Source organism: Ascaphus truei, chromosome 2, assembly GCF_040206685.1.
Source record: "Ascaphus truei isolate aAscTru1 chromosome 2, aAscTru1.hap1, whole genome shotgun sequence".
Taxonomy (NCBI): Eukaryota; Metazoa; Chordata; class Amphibia; order Anura; family Ascaphidae; genus Ascaphus; species Ascaphus truei.
In genome coordinates this window covers 482,662,068-482,671,601 of record NC_134484.1, presented here as the reverse complement: position 1 = coordinate 482,671,601, position 9,534 = coordinate 482,662,068, and the positions used below count along the sequence as shown (strand labels likewise).

General features: G+C 42.6%; 1 pseudogene; it reads left to right on the top strand.

The window, feature by feature from the left end:
* Window positions 1-3,558: 3,558 nt before the first annotated feature.
* Window positions 3,559-5,468, top strand: LOC142488311 (uncharacterized; annotated as a pseudogene).
* The last annotated feature ends 4,066 nt before the right edge of the window (window positions 5,469-9,534 follow it).

Below are 9,534 nucleotides of genomic sequence, written 5' to 3'. Positions count from 1 at the left end.
TTCATACGCTCATAATATATATTTTCTTTAACTGTGCACGCATTGTCTTGTATATAATGTATACCTTGTTCATTTATGTAACTGTACTTGTAACCATGTATTATTTGTTTTACTCTGTGCCCAGGACATACTTGAAAACGAGAGGTAACTCTCAATGTATTACTTCCTGGTAAAATATTTTATAAATAAATTATAAATAATATCCTCTCATGAGCAATATAGCTGGTCACTACACATACCTTTTAAAACCAATGTAAGGGTTAATAGAACCCGTTTTAATCAAATCTCTCTGTGAGCCCTCCTCACTCCTCCCCTCCCTATGCATCATCTAACACTGAGCCACAACGACGCTATCAGGTTGCTATAACAAGGGAGACTTGACCTGCCCACCCCCGAAGAAGTTCCATTGGCAGGAACGAAACACGTGCCGGTTGAGACGTCCTGGGTGACGTCATTGGCGCGACCGACTAATTAGTAGCACGGTCTGTTTGCTCACACAGCGTGGAGCACTTTCCTTACCCAGTTAACTAAGATGTGGGCCAAATGCGGATCCCACTAGCTAGGGAGAGCACAAATACCTTCACTGCAGCTTGGAGGATCCCTGTGGCAATTACTGCATGTATCAGGTACCCGGCTGAACTGCCAGCTAATTTGTTCTCTGGGGTATGAGGGGTCTCTATTCCCTCTGCTTTCGTTTTTGTGGCCTCATGGTCAGTGACACCAGTCTCTAGGAAACGGAAAGGGGGTGGGGGCTTTTGCTTTAACTCATTGTGTACCTGCATACAGCAGAACCTGATGCCTGAAAGAAATAGGCAAGAGTTAATAGCTTTTCCATAGCTATCAATGTCAGCAGATCTACTAAGTAACACAGCTGTCAAGGCTAAGTGTATCAATCCATGTTTCATTGAAAGATAAGTGGAACACCAGCACCAACCTTGACTCTGTGCACCTACCCCTTTATCTCTTTGGTCTGAGTGTTAAGACTTGTTGATGGGACTGTGTTTTTTCACCTGGGCGATACCTATCGTTATCACCAGATTATCACTACTCAGCCTTTTGTTTGGATCACTTGCAATAGTGCTCATATCCAGAAATAGGTTGATAGTCAGTGCCCCGTAAATAGCTGTGACAAACATGCGCCTTGTTGGTTAGGTTTTAAATAGTAATTTGCTTTGATATCATTAAAATTTATTTATTTTTGAGTTCCTTATACGTGAGTGCATCCCCTTGGGATTCTTTTCCTTGTTTTCCTGCTTTCCTGAGCTTCCTCGCTTGCAATGCTATGTCTTGCCTTCATGTGTCTGGCAACGTCAGCCCTTTTGCCCTGTTGAATGCCACTCCCAAAAACTTTAGCAGTTGAGTGGGTGTTAGGTGACTCTTGACTCTGTTTATTAACCAACCGTGTTGTTCCAAGAAGGTTATGACCATCTTCTGGTCTTGTTCTAATTTCTTCTGACTTTTTGATTTTACCAAGGTGTCGTCCAGGTATGGGTATATTTCTACCCCTCTTTTTCACATTTCTGCCACTAGTGGGGCTTGAACTTTTGTAAATGTCCTTGGAGAGGTCGCCAGACCGAATGGCAGGGCTGTGTACTGATAATGATGTTGGTTCACTGTGAGCCTTAGGAATCTTTGGTGTCTCCTTGATATGGCCACGTGTAGATAAGTGTCCCTTAAATCTATCGATACCATCCACTCTCCTGGTTGTACCTCCTGAATGATCAGGTTCAAAGACACCATCTTGAATTTTCTTATTTTCAAGAATGTATTTACCTTTCTCAGGTCTAGGATTGCTCTGTATCTCCTGAAGACTTTTGTACTAGGAATATTCTGGAATAAATTCCACCTCCTCTGTCTTCCTGAGGTACCTTCGTTATTACTTCTGCTTGTAGTAACTTTTTTTAAACTGAATTCATTTGCCTTCTTTTTGCCTTGGTCTGTACCCTTGTTGTTAGGCACATATTTCTTCTTGGCATTTCTTTGAACTCTATGCTGTATCCCTGACGAATGGTTTCCAATACCCATTTGTCCTGTTATGTTTGGGCCCATGTTGCAGAAAACTGCGTCAGTCTTCCTCCCACTGGCACCTGCTGGGTCCTTTGACCTTCATGCGAATTTGTTCTTGACAAATGATCCTCTTCTTTCTGGCGCCTCGAAAAAGCCGGTTCTGACCGCCTCTCCATGTTGTTTGCCTTGAAGACTATCTGCCAGGTCTATATGCTTTTGCCTCTTTGTACTGATTTCTATCAGATTGCTGGAAACTGAATCTTCTGTTCCTGTTTTCCTGTGGCAAAAAGCTGCTCTTACCTCCTGATGCTTTCGTTATTATAGCATCAAACTTGTTGCCAAAAAGGAATTCTCCTTCAAAAGGTAATCTGCATAGGCTATTCTTTGATGCTGCGTCTGCCATCCATTGTCTTAGCCATAACGCCCTTCTTGCTGACACTGCTAAGGCCATAGATCTAGATGCTAATCTGACCGCATCCAAAGAAGCCTCCGCTATGTAGTCTGTCGCCCACTTTACTTCAGACAGTGCCTTTTGGATAGAACTTCTTTTTACATCTTTGCTAGTGCCTCCTCTATGTTGGCAATCCAGACGCGCATAGCCCTTGCCGCAACTATAGTTGCTATGGCTGGCTTACAGGCTGCCCCCGCTGTGACATACGCCTTTTTTAATACGTAATCCATTTTCCTATCCATAGTGTATTTTAAGGTTGCAGACTCTTCTATTGGAATTGTGATCTTCCTTGCTATTCTAGATATAGCAGCATCCACGTTTGGGCTGGCTTCCCAAAATTTGACCTCTTCCTGTGGAAATGGATACATTTTCCCAAATCTTTTTGGTATGTACACTTTTACAGGCCCCTTTTAACTTCAAGTGCCACATGATGGTGACTTTAAAGGCCTTGTACAGCACACAGCAGAGACGGGCTCTAAATATGGGTCCAGCAAAAGGTATGCGAGAGATTTAAGAAGAAGCCGTGGCGCTCAGCCTTTTCTCTGTTGTCAGTGTGGCAAAATCTTCTCACTGGACAGGGACCTGCTCACACACCTTTGTGTCCCCACTAGGGAGCAAACCTTTACATGTACAGATGGTGGGAGCGGTTTCTCACTGCAGGGGTAACTTCTTCCACACCAGATGATTCAGACATCAGTGACTCCTTCTCCTTGTACAGTGTGTGGGAAACAGTTAAGTACCAAGAGGACCCTCCTCAAATATGAGCGGCTTCATACAGTGGAGAAACCATTCCCATGTTCAGTGTGTGGGAAACAATTCAATACTAAGAGCAACCTTCTCAGACACCAGATGACTCATACAGGGGAGAAACCATTCACATGTACAGTGTGTAGTAAAAGCTTTTCTCGGAAGACAGAGCTCCCCAACCTTGAGCGGATTCATACAGGAGAAAAACCATTCACATTTACAGAGTGTAGTAAAAGCTTTTCTGTGAAGAAACAACTCCTCATCCGTGAGCGGATTATTCAGGGGAGAAACCATTCCCATGTACATAGTGTGGGAAACAATTCAGACATAAGGTAAGCCTCTGCAAACACCAGATGACTCATATAGTTGAAAAACCATTCACATGTACAGAGTGTGGGAAACAACTTAGTATTAAGAGCCGTCTCCTCATACACCAGATGACTCATACAGGAGAAAAACCATTCACACGTACAGAGTGTGGGAAACAATTCAGTACTAAGCGCCACCTTCTCGGTCACCAGATGACTCATACTGGAGAGAAACCATTCACATGTATAGAGTGTAGTAAAAGCTTTTCTTGGAAGACACAGCTCCTCATCCATGAGCGGATTCATACAGGGGAGAAACCATTCATATGTACAGAGTGTGGGAAACAATTCACAGTTAAGAGCAGTCTCCTCATACACCAGATGATTCATACAGGAGAAAAGCCATTAACATGTATAGAGTGTGGGAAACAATTCAGTACTAAGAGCCACCTCCTCAGACACCAGATTACTCATACTGGGGAGAAACTATTCACATGTACAGAGTGTAGTAAAAGCTTTTCTACAAAGGCGGAGCTCCTCAACCATGAGCAGATTCATACAGGGGAGAAACCATTCACATATACAGAGTTTAGTAAAAGCTTTTCTTGGAAGACAGATCTCCTCATACAGTACATGAGCGGATTCATACAGGGTTGAAACCATTCACATGTTCAGGGTGTGGGAAACAATTTAGTAAAAAGAGCCACCTCCTCAGACACCAGATGACTCATACAGGGGAGAAACCATTCACATGTACAGAATGTTGGAAACAATTCATAGATAAGAGCAGTCTCCTCATACACCAGGTGACTCATACTGGAGAGAAATTATTCACATGTACAGAGTGTAGTAAAAGCTTTTCTCAGAAGACAGACCTCCTCATCCATGAGCGGATTCATACAGGGGAGAAACCATTCACATGTACACAGTGTGGGAAACAATTCCGTACGAAGAGCAGTCTCCTGATACACCAGAGAACTCATACAGGGGAGACACCATAAACATGTGCAGAGTGTGGGAAAAGCTTTTCTCAAATGAGCCACCTCCTCACCCACCACAGGATTCATACACTGGAGAAACCATTTCCATGTACATAGTGTGGGGAAAGCTTTTCACAGAGGATCAGCCTCATTACACACATGAGGATTGATACATGAGATAAAATATGTGATTGTTCAAAGTAGGGTTGGGCAATATACCAGTAGCATAGTAATACTGCAGTAATAAAAATGGAGGGTAAAGCAATACTTGCCTTACTTCTTACCATGGCATTCCTATCAGCAGCTGCAGAGTGGGGGTGCGTCTGGCAGAGAGGCGTGGGGGTGGGGACTGTGTCAGAGAGAGGACTGAGTGTGGGTCTGTTAGAGACAGTGGAGTGGGATCGAGTCTGGGAGCTCCTTTACTTTCACATGCTGCAGCTATAAGGAATTCTCCTGCTGGTAATCTCATCCCTCCATATTAACCACTTCCCCTCTGCCATGTGTCTTACCCCTTCCCTTCCACCATGACTCAACCCATTTCTCTCCTCCCCCCGTATTTCTCTGGCTCTCATCCGTGCCCATTAACCCACGCCTCCCCATGCCCTATTAATGTGTACAGGAGAAGGGGGGTCGAGGGGGTAATTATACATTCTCTTACCATGCACCCCAAAACTGGAACAACCTAACGGAGACTCTCTCATCCACCACCAGTTTAAGTTCTTTCAAAACTAAGGCTCTCACATTTTAATCTGGTCTGTAACTGTTACATACGCTTATAATATATATTATCTTTAACTGTGCATGCAATGTCTTGTATATTATGTTTACCCTGTTCACTTATGTAACTGTATTTGTAACCATGTATTATTTGTCATCTTAACTCTGTGCCCAGGAAATACATGAAAACGAGAGGTAACTCTCAATGTATTATTTCCTGGTAAAACATTTTATAAATAAATAAAAATAAAATGGTGAAGAAAGGTGTCTTTAGTGTGGGTGTAGTTAGTGTAACATTTTCATTGAAACCTTTGTTATTCTTAAAATTAAAATATATTTGCTTTTTTACATTGTATTAAGAATGAAATGGATTTGTATCTATACAGTATGCACTGGGCGGCGGCATGGGTAGCGATGGGGGGCAAGGGCAGCAGCCGCTGCAGTACTGGTAGTGGGTAAGGAGGGGTCACGCTGCAAGGGACGTGGCTCCCGATTCCTTACAATTGGTAGTGCAGCTCTCTGAAAATAAAAAATTAGTGCAGTAAAGTGCATGCTGTATACTGTAAAACAATCTGTGCCATACTTACCTGTATCATACTGTACTTGGTGTGCCTGTACTTACCATAGTACAGTACTGTACCATACTACCTTCCTGATGCATGCCCATTACGCTCTATCACAATGGGCAACACAATTGCAATATGGTCGATATATTTATTATATCGTTCCACGGTGAGTAGTACATTGTTCCAAAAACTCAGTATGCCTTGCGCCAACTCATCCTTTTTTGAGGGTTTCACCACTTTTCGGATATGATCCTTCAGCTGATGCCGGACCATTTCGATAGAATTGAAGTCTGGTGATCTGTCATTGGAGGGGGAAAAAAAGGAGAATTAGTTAGAGAGATACACAGTAAAGAGTGGGAAAAAACGAGACACGGTTACCGTACTTACTCCGCTGGCGTCTTCACCCAGTTGATATCGCAGGCAAGAATATGCGCAGTTGACGCACCTTTTTACTTACAGTACACCATAAATGTTTTTTTTACTTACTCCACCAATAAAAAAATGCTGCTTGTTTTAAATTGTATTCATAAATATATGTTTTTACTTGCTGTACACCATAAATGTTTTTTTTACTTACTCCACCAATAAAAAAAAGTTGATTGTTTTAAAATGTTTAATTGTGTCTCCTTTTATACTGTAACTAAATACTGGCATACCCCGCTTTAACATACGCAATGGGACCGGAGCATGTATGTAAAGTGAAAATGTATTTAAAGTGAAGCACTACCCTTTTTCCACTTTACAATGCATGTACTGTACTGCAAACATCATATATGTGCATAACTGATGTAAATAATGCATTTGTAACCAAAATAAATACAGTTGGCTTTATTAAAAGAAAATCTTTTTTTTCTTACTAGTGCTGGCAGATGCAAAATGGATGAACAGAAAATTAGGTAAAAAATGTGTAGGAAGGATGAAAGAGAGGGCAAATCTTCTACTGTACAGTATTTTTACTGTAGCACAAAACACAAAGCGATAAACAGCACTCAAAATTGGAATAACAAATGACTAAATGCCAGGTGCAGCAGGAACAAGAAGAACCCTAATTCCCCCTATAGCAGTAACCAAATATCAACCAATGTTCCAGCATTCACTGACTACCGAAAAATTGTCAACCAGGAAATTAGCCAAAAATGAGAATAATTTAATGCATACACAAGATAACAATAGCTTGGAGAGATGTCACACAAACGGATAATAGAACTCTAGGATATACGTGGTATGGCGAAAGAACACAGGGTAAGGGAGCAAGAGAGACAATAGACAGGGTGTGGGGGAAAAACAATGGGGGGAGAGTAAATTAGGGGGGCAAGGTTTCAGGCTGGATACCCCTTCTTCAGGCCCATTCCCTCTGGTCCAGAAGGACCATAAGGTACTTCCCTTATCCCTCTTTCCCCAACCAATAATCAGCCAAATCCCACAATCAAAGATAATGTGATGCACAGCAAAACAGAGCAACAGCTCAAAGTAGCTGGAGTCCAGAACCAGCAAGAGTTCCAATCCAGTGAACAGCAAACAGAAAATCAAACCATATGATCCTTGGCAGCAACACATTCTCTCTAATTCCTGCTGTGTGGGGCTGTTATGTAGATTAAGTAGAGTCAGCAAGGGCTAGACGCATTATTGCGGGCGATGTCGATGGTCTTCTTAAAGTAGAAATAATAATAGGAGTAGGGCTTGGGGCTGATGTCGATGCTCGAGGTGGACTTTCAGTGGATGTTGATGGTCTGGGAGATTGACTGGCTGCTGCTGACCTTTTAGGAAAGTAGGTGTCTAAGGAGGGTTGAAGTGTAGCTCTTTTCTTTTCTCTGTAGATTTTTGTAACAGGCATAGCCCCCCGAAATGATTGCATTGACTTTGGAACTTCTTTCAAAGTCCCTGTCATGCTTTTCAAAAAGAGCCATGACGCTATCAAGATGACGGAAAGCTTCAAAGAGAATTTTTGAAGATAGGCCTTCAGGCTGTTCGATGGTCTCAACCTCATCTTGCACATCATCTTCTTCTCTCTCCTCTTCAAGTTCCAGAAGATCTTCATTGCTGAGGGGCTCAGAATGGGACGCCAGAAGTTCAGCAACATCTTCTGCCTCCACTTCCAGCTCTAACTGCCTTGCCATCTCTACAATATTTTCTGTAACAGTATCTTCAGAATCAGAATCTTCAAAGCCTTCAAAATCGTCAACTAAGTGTGGGCATAAGTTTTTCCAGATCCCTTTCATTGTTGTTTCCTTTATGTCTTTCCAAGCATCTCTTACAGTTTTGAAGCAATCCAAGATATTGTAGCTTTTCCTGAATTTCTTTAGGACTTCTTGCCCTGTTCCCTTTTCACTGTCTATTGTTGCAATACACTTACTCAATATTCTTTTTAAGTAGTTCAACTTGAAGGTGGCTGTGACACATTGGTCCATGGCCTGCTGTATTGAGGTGGTAGGAATTCCACTTGAATGTTAGGGTTCAGCTCATTTAATGATCCAGGGTGGCCAGGAGCATTGTCTACAAGGAGCAAAATTCTGAAAGGGATATTGTTGTCCCTGCAATAGGCTTTCACCTCAGGTACAAAGCAGGTGGCAAACCAGTCTTCGAAAAGGGCTGCAGTCACCCATGCTTTTCTATTAGAACTCCAATGCACTGGAAGTCTACTTTTAACATAGTTCTTTAAAGCTCTAGGGTTTTGCCAACGATAAATTAGCATAGGCTTTAACTTTAACCCTTTCCGGTCGAATGTCGGACTATATCCGACACTACTATTTTGTACATGCGGTCCAATGTCGGATCGCGTGGAGGGAGGAGGGAGGGGGGAAGGGGAGGCGCCGGCAGCACATCCCCCGAACACTTCTCCCAGCAGCCGCACTGATGGGGCCCCCCTCCCTTCCGCCCACTCCTGCGCCGATCCGACCACCCCCCCAGCCCTGCACCGATCCCGGCAGGCAGCCCCAACAGCTGACACGGAGGTAGGGGGGTGAGGTGGGGGGGTGAGGGGGCTGTGAGTGTGGTGTGTGTGCAGTGAGTGTGTGTGCGGTGTGCGTGCGCAGTGTGTCTGTGCATGCACGCAGTGTGTGCGCGCGCGCAGTGTGTGTGTGCAAAAATAAAAAGCTGTATGTTTTTTTTTCCGAAAATTAAATTAATTGGACCGCAAAGGGTTAAGGTACCAGAAGCATTGCCACCTAACAGAAGGGTTATTCTATCTTTAGCTGGCTTGTAGCCAGGCATTGTTTTCTCCTCTCTTGCAATGAAGGTGGGTATGGTGCAATTAAAAATAAATGTACGTACTTGCGAGTGTACGTAAAACGGGTGTATGTAAAATGGGGTATGCCTGTACAGTGTTTCTAGAACATACTGTACAGTTCTATGAGGCATACTGTACTGTACTGTATACTGTAGGCATGCGCATTACATCAAAACAGTATTAAAACGCATTATTAGTATTAGTATTAGTATTATTATTAGAACACACATACAGTACTGTAATACATGTACAGAATAAATGCATACTTTTTAATTTTGGGGTTTATTATACAGTACAGTATGTAAAAAAGTAGTGTATACTTTATGAAAAAAACAGCATACTGTTTCAGGTTTTCTATAAAACTCAGTTATTCTATCCTAATCAGTAGAAATGGCACTGATTCAGATTCAGCAATGTGCAGGCATCGTTACAAAAAGCGATATTATCCATCGAAATCCCTCCATTTGCCGGTCTCAGCATGATGACAAAGTTTCTTATCTGAGGAAGAAAAATAAAAGTATTACTGTAATGG